This window comes from Ochotona curzoniae, unplaced genomic scaffold (assembly GCF_017591425.1).
Source record: "Ochotona curzoniae isolate NIBS_2020 unplaced genomic scaffold, NIBS_Ocur_1.0 contig_2692, whole genome shotgun sequence".
NCBI classification, from domain to species: domain Eukaryota; kingdom Metazoa; phylum Chordata; class Mammalia; order Lagomorpha; family Ochotonidae; genus Ochotona; species Ochotona curzoniae.
The window spans coordinates 1,442,746-1,462,140 of record NW_024465556.1 but is presented as its reverse complement, the minus strand read 5'-3'; the positions used below and the strand labels follow the sequence as shown (position 1 = coordinate 1,462,140).

Genomic DNA, 19,395 nt, shown 5'->3' with positions numbered 1-19,395 from the left:
AGCCTGGAGCCCAAGCTGATTTGCTCCATTCTTTGCACTCTACCTTCAACAACGCAAAGAATGAAAGCCATTCACAAAGGTTGTGTTTTTAAGGCTGGATTTGTCCACCTAAAGGGGATAACTATGTTTATGGGAAGAGTTGCAACATTTTCAGTAGTTCCAAGCATCAGTACCAAAGTGGGGAACCTATGTAACAGTGAGAAATATTTTTTAAAATTGAACCTGGGGCAAACCTTCACTTAAGCTGTTTATAACATTTTTGAATTATGGCTACCTTATGTGCATTAAAATTCCATTTTTTTCTTGGCATATCCCATATGATTAGAAAACACCTTAGTACACAGAATTCTTTTAAAGGCTACTTAAAAAATGGAATGAGAAAACACAAAGTTGGAAATTTTGAAGTCTGGATTCTAGGCTTCAGTTTTGTTCATAACTCCCAGGGTGGCCTTAAACTGCTTGCTCTGAGTTTCTGGCTCTTGGTTTCCTCATTTATGATACCACATAAATTACTTGGTGCTGGGGACTCACGTCCCAAATCAGGTATCCATTAATTGTACAATTTTCTGGACCTTTGTAACTGTTCATTGTAGTTGAAGAAGTTTCAGATATGATTGTTTCAATGCCATCATTCTAAATCTTTTTGGAGTTCTATTACTGTTTACTGGCCAGGAATTATGCCCTTAATTTTCTTTGTATGATGTTGAGAATGGATTTTCATTATTCTTTTTAAGATTTGTTTTTGTCTGAGAGATGGTTTTACAGAGGGAGAGAGAGAGGTCTTTCATCATCTGGCTCACTTCTTAAATGACTGCAACAGCCAGAGTTGAGCTGATCTGAACCCAGGATCCAGACTTGAGCCATCTTTTGCTGCTTTCCCAGGCTATTGGGAGGGAACTAGATGGGAAGTAGAGCAGTCAGGACTCAAATTGGCACCCATATGGGATGCCAGTGCTATTGCTTCTTCGTCTTTTGGCTAAGATCAATTGTGGGATGCCAGCACTGCAGGCAGAAGATTAGTTTGTAGAGCTGCTAGGCCAGCCCCTGAAAATAGATTTGACTTAACTGTTTAAAGATATCTATTGGGCCAGGCATGGTAACCTAATCTAAGGTCCTCGCCTTGCACATGCCGGGATCACATATGGGCACTGGTTCTGATCTCTACGGCCTCACTTTCCATCCTGCTCCCTGCTTGTGGCCTGGAAAAGCAGTCAAGGATGGCCCAAAGCTTTGGGACCCTGTACCTGTGTGGGAGACCCGGAAGAGGCTCCTGGCTCTTGGCTTGGGCTCGGCTTGGCTCGGCTCTGGCTGTTGTGGCCGCTTGGTGAGTGAATCATCGGGTGGAAGATCTTTCTCTCTGTCTCTCCCGCTCTCTGCATATCTGCCTTTCCAATAAAATAAATAATAAAATAATATCTATTTTATTTTGAGTACTTTATAAAGATTTCAAGATTGTCTTTGATAAAGCTGAAAGTTTTACCACATTTGGAAATTTCTGATTGAAGTAACTTGTTTAGTACTCTTGAGCTTTGAAAATAGTCTCAAGGCTTGAGAGCCCTCTGATCAAGGATCTCGAGCTTGTTTATTTTACTGGGTCACTATCTTGGTTTTTCTTTTTGATTTTGGGAGTAAAGTTTGACAGCTTTTCCTGCTGTTTCCAAAAATATTGTCTCTAAGGAAAGTGAATGTGGGCTTTTCAAATGTATTCATTCATGCATCAATTATTGGGTATGCAATATTCGCCACTAACTTAGTGTATAGTCTCCAATTACCTGCTATAAAAGGAATAAGGCTATTACATATTTTAATAACTCTAGTTCCGGGACACATACTTTGGAACTATTTGCTTAAAGCTAACTCAGTGAAATATAATTCCATTTGTTCACAAATTTTTTGTTTCCTACAGTGTTTTATTTATTTTTTCTGAAAAATATTTATTTATCTGAAAGGCAGAATTAGGGAGAGAGTGCATACAAGAGAGAAAGAGAGATCTTCTGTCTGCTGGTTCAGTTTCCAAATGGTTGCACTGACTTGGGTTGGGCTGGGTCAAAGCCAGGATCCTGGAACTCCATCCAGGTCTCCTACATAAGTGTCAGGGGCCCAAATACTTGGCCCATCTTCTGCTGCCTTCCTAGGCAGATTAGCAGTTAGCTGGATTAGAAGTGGAACATCTAGAGCTGGAGCTGGAGCCCATTTGGGGTGTAAAAATTAAATACAGGAGCCAACATTTCAGTAGCTTAACCCAATATGTGGTTTGTCTAGCTACTTTGACTTAGCATAATGTTTTCAAATTTAATTCATGTTGGAGAAGATAATAATGCTTCATTCTTTTTATTGCCAAATAATATTGCACAGCTTAGATCTGTCGTGTATTGTTTACTCATTGGTTTGTGGACATCTCAGTTGTTTCCATTGTTTGGCTGTTATGAATAATTCGGCCATGAGAATTCTTTTACAGATTTTCATGTGACATGTTCATTTCTCTTGCATATATATATTTAGGAGTAGTATTTGATAATTCCATGATTAATTTTTGAGAAAGTGTTCAAATGTTTTTTCAAAAGAGCTGTACCACTTTAAATTCCAACTAGCAATTTAAATATATATCAAACATTCTACATATAAAGGTAGACACATCTTCTTTTTTATATAGAAAGATTTGCTAACCTCCCCAGGAGTTAGCAGTTTTCCTTCTGTTAAATGGCTAAAGACGTTAGTATAATGCACTGAACAAAGTCTTCCTGGTGCTCAACTCCCAGGCTTATTCATTCATTCATTCAGCAACTGCTGCTGCCCTGTTCTGTTCCTAGCATTGTTCCCAGGTACACAGATACAGAGGCGAGTGCACGGTGTTGTCTGCAAAGGGCTGCATGTTGAATTTCTGGCAGTTCTTTTGGAATGTTTGAAATTGGTAAAGAAGATGCCCATTTGTGACCTAGTTTGAGTGGTGCTAGCCCAGAAAAAAAAAGGGTGGACAAAGTCGCCATCCCTCAGCAGTTGTGCTGTTTCTCCATGATCAACTATCAGTTTGTGCTTGCTTAACAGGGACAGTGCCTATGAACTTGAACAGAGAAAGAATAACAACTCTGGACATTGGTCTAATTCTTGACCCTTTTCAGAGATCCTTTGTATGTGTCATTGAGCTCATTTGGCCAAGTCCTGTGAGGTAGGCACACGGGTTTACATTATTTCCATCTCATGGATGATAACTAAACCTCAGAGAAGGGGAGTGACACCCTAAGCCCCTTGAGGGAACCAGAAGAGATGGTGCTAAGGCAGTCCTTCCCAAACGCTATGCCCTGGATTGGTGCCAGTGTGGGACAGGCTTCACTGATGCCTGAGGAAATGAGGAAAGTAATGCCAGGCAGTGAGGTTTCCACTTCATTCATTTATCTAATGTTAAGAACTGTCTTTTACTCCAAAATTAAGTCCCTCTTATTTTTATATTGGTAAAGGGTCCCATTTCATGACTGAAATGTGGTGGCTGAGTGATAACTTTTCTGTATTTGAAATTCTTCTTTGACAAAAGTATGTGTTGACAACCTCAACTTTTAAAAGTTAATTTTTTAATCCAGTGATTTTATGAAAACTGCTTCAGAGCAGTTAAACCTGAACCAGCTTTCCTGTTAACCACGCTGCTATTTTCTCCTGAGGACTTAGCCCTAGGTAAATTTAAAAATTGAGTTTTCTTCCAGCACACCTGTGCCTTGTGCATCCTTAACATCCAATCTTGTGGTTTTTTGCTAAATCTTTTTAGGCTAGTACACTTGTATTTCTCAGAGTGACAAACCATTGGGAAAATTTATAATCCTGCTGGTTGAATGACTTACTCATTCTTTTCATTTCTAATTGTGAGCAAATAAGTTTTGCTGTTCAGTTTTTAAATTATTTACGTGATTGCTAATAGAGCTGAATGTTGGGTATAATGTTTCTAGAAATGTACAATTGGTTTGTCTCTGAAAGGATATAGCAAGTATTTTATGCATGACTTTCTATGTATTAAAAGCAACACTCTACGCAGATAGGTTAATGAACTGGTGCACGTAACATACCAATGAGAAGAACTAGAATGAAATGACTTCTTAGTAATAACTACGTACTTTAAAATGTAGTCAGGAGAGCAATGTGCACATTATCAATGGAAAAATATACTGGATTCTTGCAACACACTGAAGAAAAAAAATGCAACAGGTTTAGAACATTCCTACATCCCATGTCCCTTTTGGCTGCTTCCCAGAATTCAGGGAAGCAAAGGCTGCTGAATGGCCCTTGCTTCCATGGCACTTTTGTAAACTTTGGATAGGTCACTCCAGTTGGAGAAAGAGTAAATTAAACAAAGTAAATTCTAAACTTTGGACTAAACTTACTACACAGAATTGGAAATATTAAGAGGTAACGCCCATCAGTCTTCTTAACCGCAAGAATCTACCTCATTCTCCCAGACATCGCTTGTTGAGGCTGTTGTTCTCATACCAGTTGTTGGCCTTGTTTCATGGCTTCTCAATTATGGAAATGTATAATGATGGAGTACTGTGGTCTACCATATCCAGATGTGGGGGTATAATGCAACATGCATCCCTGCTTCCAGACGAAAGACAGATTCCCAAAGAAACTGTTGGACAAGTGTAGGCAATGGGATGCTGGACTGTCTGACTTTGTACCAGCAATGTTGGGGTACATTTAAATAAGGGACTGATGGAATTATAATTCTTTATGAAGGATTATACCACTGTAGCAAAATGGGGAAAATCTGTCTGGGGATAGGAGTTTGGGGGAAATCCCAGTCTATATGAAAGTGTAACACATAATTCGAAAGTTCAAAATAATATATATATCTAAAAAATGAATTTTTTAAAGGCAGAGCTTTAAAGATGAACATTTATTTGAAATGTTCCCTTTCCCTATTTGAAAAGGAAGGAGGGAGGGAAGGCAAGAGAAAGAGAATCTTTAATCTGAGTTTCCATTCTCAAATGCCCACAATAGCCAGGCTGGGCCATAGTGAAACCAAAAGCCTGGAACTACATCTGGATCACCCACGTGGATGGCAGGAAAACAACTAACCCAACTACTTGGGTCATGATGGCAGCCCACTTCGTTCTTATCAGCAGGAAGGTGAACTCCAAAGTGGATCCAAGAATCAAACTCAGGCACTTGGACATAGGATGCAGCCTTTCCTTATAACAGCTATGCCAGCTTCCTCTGTAGAAGCTGGTGCTTTAAGACTTCCTTCTCATTCCATCTCTGCAACAACTCTGTAGTAGGTAAGATTTTCATTCCCATTTTATGAATGAGAATAACCCATGGCATAGGTAAGGAGCTAGCTCAGAGTCACATAGTATGCTGGGCTGTAAATTCACAAGTGACCTTTTCCCTCTGTATTTTTCACATTTGCTAAGTTGGTAATCTGATAATCTGAGTAGGATGGACTTTCCAGTATGCTTGGCATGCCAGTGCACCCATGTAGGTATAATGGGAAGTCATGGACTTTGAGTGAAGCCCATCTGAGTCCACATGCTTTTGCTATCATTTCCTAAGGCGTGGCCTGACCAGTTAGCACTGAGGAATAACAGTGCTTGGATGAGCCTAGCTAAGGATTGACTTGAGAATATAAGACCTAGCAAAGAGGACAATACATAGCCCACACTGTGGACGTTCAACAAGGGTTCATTCCCAGTCCTCCCCTTTGTTCCTCCCTCTATCAAACCCTTCCCTTTCCCTACTCAACTGTGCAAGGATGCTTGGTATTTCCTCAAAGGAAAGGATTTTGCCCTGACTTCATCCACTTGCAACTTCATATAGTACAAGGACTCTAAGCCAGGAGATGCTGTATGGCCTAAGAACAATGGTTTTAGAAGGCAAGCAAAGGTCAAATGTAATCTTCTCCTAGGAGACTGGAAACATCATTGAACTAAGAATGTGGGTAAAGAACAAATGTGTCTTCCAGGAGGTCCTTTAACTAAAGGAAAGAGAAAAATTGGGATTAAAGGATAAGCATTGAAAACAAATTTCTCTTCCCACATGCTGTTTCTGGAAAAAGCAATTGTGAAGTTGTGGAGGCCCTCCAATGGAGTGATCCTGCCACCTAGGTCAGACAGTTGTAAACAGTCTCCATTTACCCTGAAACTCTCTTAGGACAACCGTAAGAATTCACCAAATCCAAAGTGATCATGCATTTCTCCCCAGTTAGGCTGTAAGAATGCAAATGTGGGACCTGTCATGGTAGTCTAGTGGCTAAAGTCCTTGCCTAGCACATACTGGGATCCCATGTGGGTGCCGGTTTGTATCCTGGCTGCTCCACTTCCTATCCAGCTGCTTGCTTGTGGCCTGGGAAAGCAATGGAGCATGACCCAAAGCCTTGGGACCCCACACCTGCATGGGAGACCCAGAAGAAGCTCCTCGCTCCTGGCTTCAGATTGGCTCAGCTCCAGCCATTGTAGCCACTTGGGGAGTGAACCAGTGGATGGAAAATTTTCTGTCTCTACTCTCTATAAATCTGACTTTCCAATAAAACCAAATAAATCTTGAAACAAAGAATGCAAATATGTATAATCTCTCCTGGTAAGCAAACACTAATCATCACCAGGAGAGACGGCCTTAAACCCTCCATAGGGAAACATATTGTATCTTAAACATAGCACAAAGCTAACGGAGAAAGGTTAGTTGCTTGGGGCTAGTGTGGTGTTGCAAGAAAACACAGTGGCATAGACTTCTGTTTTTGTGCTTCGCTATCTTTTTCTGTGTGGTTTCCAGGTTCAAAGTCATAGTATGGCTGCTTGTCCTCTAGCATAATGTCTGAATTCTAGGCAAGGAGTAAGAAGGAAAGAGGATGGCCAGAGATGTCCTTTTTCTGTCCCTCTCTACAATGTCTATTTTCTTTCAAAGAGATTCCCAGAAGTTCCAGGCAATGAAGCAGATCATTAACTGTGTGGCCTTGGGAAAATTATGCAAACTCGGAGGTTCTGTTTTTTCCTTTATGAAGTGGGAGCAATAATTCTATCCTAATAGTGCATGTGATTACCTGAAAGAATACTATAAACCCAGGCCAGCCATTTGTGAAACTCCATTAGGATGCTCGCATCCCACATCCTGTTTGATTCCTGGCTCGAGCCCTTGATTCTAGTTTCCTTCAGTAAACACCATGGGAGTGGTGATGCTTTAAGTTATTGGGTCGTGTCATCTGTGTGCAAGCCTAGATTGAGTTCTTCACTCCTGGTTTTGGTCCTGGTCCAGCCCTGGCCATTAGGGGCTTTGGGAGACAGGGGCAGGAATTAACTAGCTAGCAAAGGGGATCTGTCTCTCAATACTGCATAAAATGTTACATAAGAGTTAAAATAGCACTTTCAGTTCAATGTAAGCTGCAATAGCTGAGATAACTTCACACATCTATGTCCTGGCTGCAAGAGAACACATTACAATCCTTTATCATCATCTCATTTCCCTACCTCAAGTACACTCAGCACAGAGAGAAAGCAGAACTAGACCATGTTTGGTTAATGTCATAGGGAAGTGGAGAACTATGAGATTCCAGGCAGTGGTAAAAGTGATCAAACCCCAAAGCTGCTTCTTATTTCTCTCTGTCTGGGAGAGGAATGTGGTGATGTAGACACACAGGCCACTCCTAAGCTCAGAAGCAGAAAAGCCCTGGCACAGGCAGTTCCCCAAGGAAGCCTCAGGCCACCAAGCTGAGGGGAAAACTCCTCTGTGGGGAGGGTGGCCCTGGTCAAAGTAACAAAAATTGTCCTACTCATGTGTGGGAGACCCTATCTCTGTTTACTTCTCCAATTCCTGATAGCGAAAAGTCCCTCAGTAAAATTTTATTCGTCAATGTTAGCCTTGCCCCAAAAACCCGGAGTCAGCCTTCCTTGTGACTTATTTCAACTGCAGAGCTCCTCAGGCCACAGTTGTTTGGTACTAAGAAGTGCATTGGACTGATGCTTGTTTCCAATGGCATCATCTCAGTCTGTAGAAGAGGACATCAATGTACTGAGAGGGCAAAAACTTAGCCAGGGCCACAAAGTTAAGAAAAGGGAAACCAGTTCAAAATTACTAAATGTGGATATAAATTTTTCTGGAAAATCTCTGATAAAATTATTGAAATAAATTTTAAGTGATTTTCAGGAACTTGTATTTCTTCACAAGTGGCCCACCTGAGGCAGAAAAAAAAAAAAGCTCCTTTAAGCCTAAGTTTCCTTATGAAGATGTTGGGAAAATATCGCTAGCTGTGAGAGCTAGATAAAATGATACATACACACGGCCTGGTACAGAGCAAATGTTCAGTATCTAGTAACCTTTGTGGATTTGACAAGAGCCACATCAGAATCAACAGTGGAAACTTTTAGAAAATACTGAGGTCTAGAATTCAAGCGGAGTGTTTTGGTAAAGTTCTCCAAGTGATTCTGATTCCTGTTCCCTTATGTGAGTCCCTGCTGAATGTGACCAGGATCTGTCAAGGAAGAATGTCGGTCAAGGCATTATGCCATCTGCTGAGAGGGGTGAGGAATGCAATAGGCAATGTCACACAAAAATGAGTAGATCACAGAGATGAATGATGAGGTGGTTCTTCCTTCAGCTGAGCTATCAGCTAAGCTGAATGGAGTTGATCACATTTGGGATGGGCTGGAAGATTCAGCAGGGTTAGCTTGCTGAGGGTGGTGGCAAAGCAGCAAGTGAAGGCAGAAGGCACAGAAATGCAGAGAATGTCAGTGGTGATACCTTTGGCTGGAACACAGAGTCTCTGGGGAGAACTGGGAGAGGAGGCCATGTGACAGGCTGGAGCCAGAGAAATGAGGTCCTTGGATTCCTGAGTAGTTGGGTGTTTACTGAACTTGAGGGACCATGACAAGCCACTGAAATTTATTTATTTATTTATTTATTTGAGCCAGAAGTTAAATGCTCAGAACTGTTCTTTTAGCTAGTACATCTGGTGTTCTAATAAATTAGAAAATGAGGAGCTGAGCAAGAAGCAAGTAAGGGCAGAGACCTCTATTGCCTCAGCCCAGACTGCAGAGTAAGAACTTGGCTCAGACAGGGTACCAGTAGATGGTCAGGATAAAGGAATGATTATGTAAACCTGGAGAATGATCAGATGCTGTGGAGGGGTGGTGAGAGGAACAAGAAGTGAAGATGACTTTGAGATTTATCCCTGGGTTATGGGAACTACAGTGCTGTGACCAGAAAAGGAGAAGTTGGGGTCTGATCTGGGTGGTAGGAGGGAAAATGACACATTGAACGAGTTGAATATGAGATGCCCGTGAACTAGGTGCACACTTCTAAAAGCTGGGTGAAAATGGGGAGTTGGAAGGGGAGAGTAGGGCTATACAGTCAAACAAAACACAGTGTGAGCTGTCTGTGTCGAAAGGTGTTACTTGGAGCCTGGGCCATGGATGGACTCAGGGAAGGAGGACAGAGGGGGAGTCAACCTAGTTCCTGAGGTTGATAATATAATATAATATAATATAATATAATATAATATAATATAATATAATATAATATAATATAATATATAATAAAAAGTCCTCAGTCTTACTGGGTGTCTTACCTTAAATTTAAAAACTACTGATACAACTAGAAAGACATGGGCCAACATGCTCACAGATGTTTCACACAAAATATTCAAGCTCATCACCCTAGGCTGCAGTGGTGGTGGTGGAGGTCTACCATGACCAGTGCATCAGATCGTTATTGTCTTAAAAAAGGTTTTTTCTTGGATTAGACCTTTGGAACAAAGGTTAAGGTTACTCTTGAGATACCTGCATCTCAAATCAAACTTCAGTTGGATTTAAGTCCCAGTTCTGTTTCCAATTCCAGTTTTCTGTTAATACACATGCTGAGAGGAGCAGCTGATGGGTCAAACACTTGGGTTCTCACCACTCATGCTGTGGACTGAATTTTTCTCTCTTGACTTTGGTCTGGCTGAGTCCTGAATGGTGGGCAATAAAGCTGTTGATAGAAGATCTCTCTGTGTTTTTACTTTTGAAGTAAAAATTGATAAATAATTTCAAAACCATTTCCTGGCTAACACAATTCAATGGGGGTAATTTTTTTAGCAGTTATACTGGGATAAAAAATATGCATGTGCAAAAGAATGAATCCTGACCACCTACTTCACACCATATTTAAAAGTTAACTCAAAATTGCCCATAGATCTAAATACAAGACTTTGAACAAATGCAGAAATGTTTATCTTTGTGCCTTGGATTGGGCAATGATGCCTTTCTTAGATATGGTCCCTAAAGTGTGTAAGTAACCTAAAATAAACTAAACTTCATCAAAATTCAACTTTCAGGGATGCTACCACAAAGTGAAAAAACAACCCCTGGAAGGTGGGAAATAATTACAAATCAGATCTGTAATGAGAGTATAGTACATAGAGTATGTAAGAATGCTCAACGACTCAACAGTAGAAGACAAATAAAATAACCCAATTAAAAATGATTAAAAATTTGAGTAGACCTTTCTCCATAAGAATATATAAATAGCCAAAAAGTACAAGAAAAGATGTTTAGCCATCATTAGTCATTGGAGAAATGCAAATCAGTGATAGGCCTGGAGCGTTAGCCTGGCTGCTAAAGTTCACACCTTGTGTGTCAGGATCCCGTATGGGGACCGGATCATGTCCCGGTGGCCCTGCTTCCCATCCAGCTCTCTGCTTGTGGCCTGGGAAAGCAGTCGAGGATGGCCCAAGGCCTTGGGACCTCATACTCATGTGGGATGCCCAGAAGAGGATCCTGCCTCCTGGCTCAGGATCAGCTCATCTCCGGCTACTGTGGCCATGTGAGGAGTGAACCAGTGGGCGGAAGATCTTTCCTATCTGTCTCTCCTCCTCTCTGTATATCTGACTTTCCAATAAAAATAAATAAATCTTTATGAGAAAAAACTACAGTGGCATACCATTTTATACCCGGTAGAATGGCAGTTGTCATTATTGTACAGTGAGGTGTTGGCAAGGGTTAGAAAAATTGTAATCCTTAGATACTGAAGGTGGGAATGTGCAATAGTGCAAACACTTGGTGAGGAAATGACAAACATCTTCCAAAGTCAAACATAGCAATTCTGTTCCTAAGTATATACCCAAAGCTAGTGAAAATGTGTTCGTGCCAAAGATTGTGCATGAATACTTAGCGAAAGCAGTGTTTGTAATAACCAAACAGTGGAAGTAACCCAAATGCCCAGTACTGATGAATAAGAAAAATATGGTATAGCCATACTGTCGAGTATTGTTCAGACATGAAGAGGAATGAAGTACTAATACATGCTATTACACACTATATTACATGTTATACATGATACATGCTATATTACATGCTATTACACACATGCTACTAATACATGAGCTAAGTGAATGAAGCCAGACATAAAATGTGTGTTATAAAATTCATTTAACTACCATATAGAGAATAGGCAAATCTATAGAAACAAAAAGCGTAGACTGATGGATGTGATGATCTGGAGCAAGAGAGGCATGTGGAGTTATGGTTTCTTTTTGGGATGGCACAAATATTCTGGCATTAGTGGAGACAGCTGCCCAACGTTGTGTGTATAGTTTTACAGTATGTAAAATATGTCTTCAGGATTTATTCTGTTTTCTTTGCTTGTTGCTGTCCTTAGATGAAGATAATGTCCATTACTTAAAGGAAGAACATAAAAATACGCAAAAGACAGGTGTGAATGAAAAGTAGATTTGATGGGACATAGGTATAGGTGTGGGGAAATCAGGAGATGACCCTGATATGTTGGGATGGGTCATCAAGCCAGTTTGTGACTGATTACATGGGCAGATACAAGTGGGCAGACACAGTGCCTGTCACTGTTGAATGAAAAGGTATGATTCCTACTATCCCAGGTTTAGCAGGCTGGCTCTGGTGACATTTAACCAAGATTCCACTCAAATTCAGTTAAAAGAACTCTTCAGTGTGTGAAGGGCTGGATGGTGAGAATGCTGCAAAGACACATCAGGGGGTGCTGCTCGGTGTGAGGGGATCCCCGAGGAAGGGGCTGGCTTCTGGCCCTTTTGATTTGGACAGAATGGAGGCTGTTGGGAGCCACTTAAAGAGGGCTGCCTGGGGAGGCGTGTGATCAGAACCAGGGGTTCTTAGGGCCTCTTGGGAATGTTCGTCTTACCAAAATGCTATGTACTGCCGGCCACCCCAGGAGAAGACTAGAGCTCCTTCAACAGTGACAGCTTGTGGGCTGGGTTTAGAGGGTCTCCCTGTCATGTCTCATGCTCCCACATGTGGCTGAGAAATGACACCTGTGACATTTCATGAGACGATGCCAGACTCGCACACCAGGCCTGTCTCCCTCTGCTGTGCTGAAAGCAATTAACCAAAGGCCCCTTATGGCTTTTATGTTTTTCAGTAGGGCAGGTAGAAAAATAATACAACTTGAGGTGCCAGGATTATGTCTTCCCCTTAGTTTGTCCACTGGGGCTTGTTAGAACGAACGCGATGATGATGTGCACGTCCTGTGAGTGTGTGTGCACCTCGGGCAGGGACAGGCAGCAAGCAGGGTATTGTGAACAATTCTGTTCAGTGTGAGGGCACTTCCAAGAATTCACAGGAAAATGGAATTAAAAGGCTAAGTTTATTTTGATGCAATTTTTAAAAATATATGCATGCTTTCCATAATACACATTTTCTATGAATTTTTTGAAATACTTTCATGTGTGGGTGTATGGGTGCACAGAATATACAGCAAACAAACATTCTATATAGAAATATATATTTAGCAATATTATTCCCTTCTTTTCCACCTCTGTCTGTGTGTCTATGTTCACCCACTCATTTATTCTTGCCCACTGTCACAGGAAGATTCCTGAGTTCTAGCCACAATGTGACCAGTAAAGATGTTGATTAAAGCAAAACTTCAGCCCTTTGACACCTGCTTTAGTGCCTGCCTACAGCATTATGCTGGCTGCATAGACCCCTGGCAATGGAAGCCCACATCATAGGCCTGATGTCCAAAGGAGAAGGGAATGCTGGTCATCTTTATCCAGGTCAGATCTTTCTGTAATTTATCCTCTTATTCTTGGGACAGGGTCCATTTGTGCTCACCACTAGCCTCTTCCAGAGCCAGAAGCTTTCTCTACTAGCCTGAGGGTTAGTGGCTCTCAAGTCCAGATGTTAGACTCCACCAGGGAGCTTGTTAAAAAAAAATATCCAATCCCCAGTGATTGTGATTTTAGTAGGCATAACTGGAACATTTTTGTGTTCTAGAACAGCAAAGAAGTGTTTCCTAATGTACTTGTAGCAGGATCATTTTGGCCAAGTTTAATCCTGGCAGATCCACTGTTGGACAGTGTGACATTATGCAGATTACTTAGCCTCTCTTGGTCTTACTTTTGTCACTTTTATTTTAAATTTTTATTTGAGAGGCAGAGAGAGAGAGAGAGAGAGAACTGCCATCTGTTAGTTCACTCCCCAAATGTTTACCACTGCTAAGCCAGGATGAAGCCATGAGTCAGTGACTACATCCAGATTTTCCATATCAGTCACAAGGAACCCTTTATTTGTAGCATCTTAACCATTGTGCTGGACCTGTGTCTTTATTCTTCTCACTTCTGAAAAGGGCTTCATAATATCTGTATGTATGTGTTGCTCTGGCAGATTTACATTTAAGGCAGGTCCCATTGCATCCTCTATCTTGTTAAATGTGACGACATGGAGATGGAATGGATCTGTGGATAAAGGGGCCTTAAAATTCTAAACTTCTAACTCCTAACCTTGAGACAAAAATAAACCCAGCGTGCACACACTCCATTCAGGGATATGCATGTGTAAGGCCTGGTCTGGGATGTTTGATTCAATCAGATCCAACTTAACCCGATGTTGTATTTGGTCCAGACTCTCTCCTGGGTCATGACTGGGTTCAGTGAGCATTGAAGGCCTGTCAGGAGCCATGCTCCGTGAGAGAAGCTGGGGATGCAAGCACATAGGACTCTGGAAGCTCCTGTCTCGTGTGAAGGTCACAGATCTGAACGCCCCTACCATGTGTCCCCAGGCATGGGGAAACTCAGTGAGGTGAAGGCGAGGCTACTTCCAGTGGATGTAAAAGAAGCAGAAGTACTCCAGCTGCCCAAATTCCCATGGCCAACAATCATTTTGCCCTTTGGTTTCTCAGAACCACCCCCCACCCCACACACACACACATAAAGTCCCTGAGCACTGGCTTTTTGATGAGGTAGATTGAGTCACCCACAAGTCCTGCGGATTGGGCTTCCTAAGGTTAGTTGCCAAGGATCCTGCTTTCACATCAAACACACGTGTCCAGGGCCAGTGTGTAGTAGGTGGTCTGCAGTAGTTCTTGCCTTTAGTGGAAGTGTGAACTATTGCAAGGGGAGCTCATGAAAAGAGTCCGCTTTTTCCATTCTGGCCCCTCACTCTCCCAGACCTAATCCTATACAACACCACTCCACAGTTTTGAAGTGCTCTGAAGTCATACTTCTTGGGTAATTAGGCTCTTGGGGGCCCAGGCTTAGGAAACTCCTTTGTTCCTGGTATTGTCCATCTGGAAAGAAGGGGGAACACGCCTGTCAGAAGAGCCCAGGGCTTTAGAAAGTAAAAGCTTGGGAATGGAGCCTGGAGGGAACCCAAGGTGATAAGCGTTGTATCTTTTAGCCCTCAGGATAGCAAAGGTGACTTACCCCTGTGGCGTTAATGGTGTTGATTCTTGTTGTAAGTGCAAAAGAAGCTTTTGTTCATTGGGACAAAGTCTACCTTGGAACAGGAAAAAAACTTCAGCCAAGGGAGGAGGCAGTCAGGCTGGCAATCCCCTCACAGAGCCATCTGGTGGCTCTGCGTGGTAAGCACTGCTCCTGGCACTTCTTTTGTTGGTGCTGAGCTCACTGGGCCTCTTTTCCTGGATGAACTTTCTTCCTCCCTGACTCTACCTCTCCCCCAGCTTCTCCTGTCCTGCACAGGGTGCCAGATGCCTGCCCACTGGGATCTGCCGCCTCAAGCTTACAGAGGCCTGCAGAACCTGCCTCAGGGCTTGCTGCCCTGGCTTACCTCCCCACCAGCTCCGCCCCACTGTTGCCTCTGCCTGCCCCAGGGCCTTTGCTCCTTCTCCCTTATTTGGAGGATGCCTTCCCCAGCAAAGCTGGGTCCTTCTCAGGACTCTCATTTTAGCTCAGGGGCCTTTTCAGAGAGGCCTTCCTTAACCACTTTCTAAAGAAGTCCCCACCCCACATTGTTCCCCGGCAGAGTTCTTTGCTCTGTTTGACTCATAGGATACTTGATAGTATCAAAACCAATCCCATCTGTTTATCTGCTTTCACCCTTGTTATCATCGATGTTCCATCCAAGAGAGCTGGGCCTTGCCTGTTGGCCTTATCCCTGTTGTTTGTGTTGTCCGTGTTAAAACCAGACAGTGCCTGGTTTTAATTGAATGTTCTGTGCATGTATGGTGGAAAATGGAACCAAGTTGAAAGCTTAATCCATGGAAAGGTGGAGGCCTCGGGCCCCTGGTAGATTGGAATGTGTGCTGGTCGCCTGCTCCTTCTCTCTGTTTCTCTCCAGATGGCAAGTTCTGGAAGGCAGATTATTTCTGTGGCTGCCACCATTCTTCTTTGGGTTTGTAAAAACCTGGTGCCCAGGAATTTGGCGCTTCACCAGGATCTCCTTTTCTGGGTTGAGTTTTTCCCAAAGCACACGGGCAGGCCCTGGATATATGAGAAAACCATTTTCCATCTTGGGGATGCCATGGTCTTTCGATTGTTCCAAATATTCTATGTGAAATCACTGGACCATCAATAGAAATGCATACTTCATTGGAGCAGATGCTCCTGGTCAGCGTCCTTCACTGCAGAGAGTGCTCTGAGTGCATGGCCATTCCCCTCAGAGTCAGCGGCTGTCTTTCCAGCTTGTCAGCCAGCCTTCCTCTCCATCAGGGCAGAGACCTGGCCCGGTGCCTTCCTTAAGCCTTTGCTTTGTTCTTTTTCCAGTGGGGCGTGCATGCAGGGAATATCCCTTCCAATTGATATTTAGATAAGATGAGCTAGAACTACCAATTGAGTATGCTGTGGACATCTGGTGATGTCTGCAGATTCTCTAGGGGTGATGATTTTTTTTAACCATCTCCCCTGGCTTTTAACTCCTGTGTTTCTGTTCTGTGGCTCTCTTTCAGCTCTTCTAGTCCACGTTGACTCATATCTGAAACGGAGCCTCTCCCCAGAGTCCCACCAACGCAGACAAACAGAAATCCCCACTCATTCATGGAAATTGGTAGAAGACATTAGACAGGATATTTTGCAAGGAAGATAGGGGTTCTTACAGTGACAGGGCACAGTTACATACTGAAAATAGCCATCCAGTTTCTGATTGGCTCTGAGCTGTTGCCCTGCTCGCTGCCCTGCACATACAGCCTTAGCCCCATTGTGTGTGCTGGTTCTTCTCTTCATCTCTTGCTTCCTTTCTCATCCCCTCCTTCTTGGATTATTCTCACAAATTCTGAATTTTCGAATTAGTCACACAGAGCAATTCAGCCCTTCCCTGTTTCTTTTCCTACACTTTACTCTGGGTTAATTTGTATATTCAGACTCAGGAAGTACTAAGCAGATCCGAAAGACTTCTAAGTTTTGAAAATCCACTCTCCTTGGAAGGCAGTTAGAGTTTCTACCATTTTTTTGTTCTGTTTTGCCGAGGGAGTTTTCCATTAGAAAAGCCAGTTGAATCCCATTGCTTTATGTGTCATCTAAAGGAGTTGGGGGAAGAATCCATGAATGGCCCAAGCTAGCCTTGGCTTTTCAGAAACCTCCTAGGATCTACTGACTGCTCGACTCGGAAATGCTCACTGGCTTGGGATTGGGAGGACATGCTGAAATCAAACCACCACACTTCTAAGAGTAGCTTTACCTCCAAGGAACAGCTAAGACCTCCTGAGGTCCATTTGCCCTTTTTCTAGATCTTCTCCATCTTTGAAGAACTAGTCATTTTCATGAGTTTGTCTGAATGTGGAATTTATAAAGACAGAAGAAGAAGAAATCTTTTTTCCCCTTTTATACTGGCAGCAAAAGAGCTGTGTTGGCAATGGAAGAGTTTTGGGGAGTGTTTTTAGACTTGGGTGGGCTGTGGAGGGAGCCCAGGATTGAGAAGAAAGCCAGTCACCACGGTAGGAGCCGAGGGGTCCTTGCAGAGCCTGTAAGGATGCTGGGTTCCCGGTAGCCGAAAGATCCAAAACCCAGAGCAGTGAAGCCACTTAGCAGCCCAAGGTTATGCCACAGCGTGATTGGTGGCCCATTGTTTGATCTGGCTGGGGAGGCAGGAACTCCCTTGATCAACCTTGGAGTCAAGAACAGGCCCCTGTAAGGGGTGTTGGGACTGCTCTAGAAAACCCAGAGTCTTTTGAGTCAAGCAAAAAATGAGTCAATTGCTTTTTTTTTTTTTTTTTTTGCTTCTTGAACTTTAGCAATCTGAGTTTTGTTTCAGTATGTGAAGTGGTTTGTGCATTGGGTTGAGGGGGTGGAAGGTGACAGGGAGGTTCAGAAGATGGTGATTAGATTCTTCAAGATGTCTGGAGGGGGAGGAAGATCCCAGGGAAGGAGGCGGGTTTCTCCTCCGCAGTGGAAAAAAAGAAATGTAAATGGGTCAATTTGATGTCAGTTCTTATCTTCTTAGACTGTAATGAAAATAGCAATGCAGTCCACTTTTTGTCTGCTATGTATGCTGGAATCAGAGTGGGGGAGGAGGGAAAGGGTGTTGCATAGAATTGCTTGTGATAGAGAATCTGTTATGACCAATTTAATTCAGCTCAACAAGTAATTCCCATGCAGCAATTCTACATCCCTCACAAGGGCAGATGTGTTGAGGAGAGCAGAAGGAAGGCTTTCCAATATCCCTAAGATCTGCCAACCTTAATAAGAAACCAAGACTCATCCACAGGAACAGAAGGAAAGTGAGACTGAGTAGCTTAAATGCCAAAAGTCATGACATTGACAGGGCATATTCTAGAAAGGGATGGGAGAGGGTCCCTGAGGTGGTAGAAACTGAAGCACAGAAAAGTTGCTGATTTGGAGACTTGCACCATCGTAAACTTTATCCTCTCTGGGGTGAGACTGCTCCATAGCAGGTGCTCAGTAAACTTCAGTCATGAGAGGAGGGAAAACAGGCACGACTAGAAGAGCGGATGTGGAGGTAAACCAGAGGTTTACGGCTGCAAGACCCAGATCCATCTAGTTAGGTACGCCTGGCTTACTGGGAAGGCTGGAAGGTTGGGGCATCTCCAGATGCAGGACCTGGATTTGCCTTGTGGCTAGGGGAACAGCAGGAGACTTAAGAGCAGGTGCCTTGAAACCCACGCAGGCTGTAGTTTAGGAAGATGTGACTGCTATGCTGGGCCCTGCCACAGTGCAGCCTTGGAATTGTCATTGATTTCTCTTTGTCTTAGCTTTCTAATATGGTGCAAGGCTGTCTTGTTAATTCTCTTTCTGGTCTGTCCTTGCAGAAAATGAATCTTAGAGTAGTGTGCTGGATGAATATTCAGAGGCAGAGAAACCTGTTGGTTCTGGGAACCCGGGCCAGGATTGTAGTAGAAGAAACTACAAGAAAGGGAAAGATCTGAGCGATCTTCAAACTACTCTTAAGTTGTGGAGGTGAACCAGAGGTTTGCAGCTGCAAGACCCAGGTCAGCAAGTGGAGCATGACTGGCAGGCTTACTGGGAATTTCAGGTATTGCTTAATGGAACTGAAGCCAACACATTTAGTTTTAGGGGAGGAGATATTTTGGAAGTGTAATTTGGGGTGTGAAGTGGCTATTGGGTATATTAGGAATACCAGACATGTAATATTTGATGCTGGTTGGATGAGGCAGGAGGCTAAAAATGGGGCCTCTAAATCAGATGAGGTGTTCTGACTCTCATGTGAACCAGCTGTGTGGCTTTGGGCATGTGACTAGAGTAGGGCAACCAATGCATCCAGTTTGCATGGGGCTTTCCCAGTTGTAGCCCTAAAAGTTTCAGATCCTGGGAAATTCCCCAGTCACAGGCAAACTGGGATGGTTTTGCCTGGGACTGTCCTGTCTTAAAAACTGCAAGAACCATTTCTTGGGCACTATTTCAAGTAGTGGGCAAGTAGGGATCATTGGTGAATCTGTTTAACCAGCTATTACCTCAATTTCCAAATCAGAAAGGTGAGGGCATCTATACTAAATGAGATAATATGTATAAAGTGCTCAGCACAAAGATTAGCAAATACAAGGGATGAAGCAAACATGTTTTGAAAGAATGAGTTAGGTGAGCCAAACAAGTTGAGGGAAGAGGGGACAGATAAAGTAACCTAGGGCCACAGTACAGAAGCAGTCAGTGGCTTTGTGAACAGAAAAGCTGTGGTCTGGAATTCAACCTGTATTTACAAAAGATAGTTGATCGAGATAAGCAGTAACATAACCAAACCGTGATAGCCA

The 19,395-nt window shown here is 42.9% G+C and overlaps 1 long non-coding RNA gene across 4 annotated transcripts in view; it reads left to right on the top strand.

Moving 5' to 3' along the window:
• The window catches only part of LOC121153317, a 387,354-nt gene that overhangs the window by 67,887 nt on the left and 300,072 nt on the right, over positions 1-19,395 (top strand). Inside the window, exon 3 of one of the 4 annotated variants that reach the window (XR_005883382.1) lies at positions 5,106-5,261. The exons of the other annotated variants lie outside the window; for them this stretch is intronic. This is a non-coding gene — a long non-coding RNA (uncharacterized LOC121153317). The remainder of the gene's footprint in view (positions 1-5,105; positions 5,262-19,395) is intronic. 4 annotated transcript variants of the gene reach the window in all.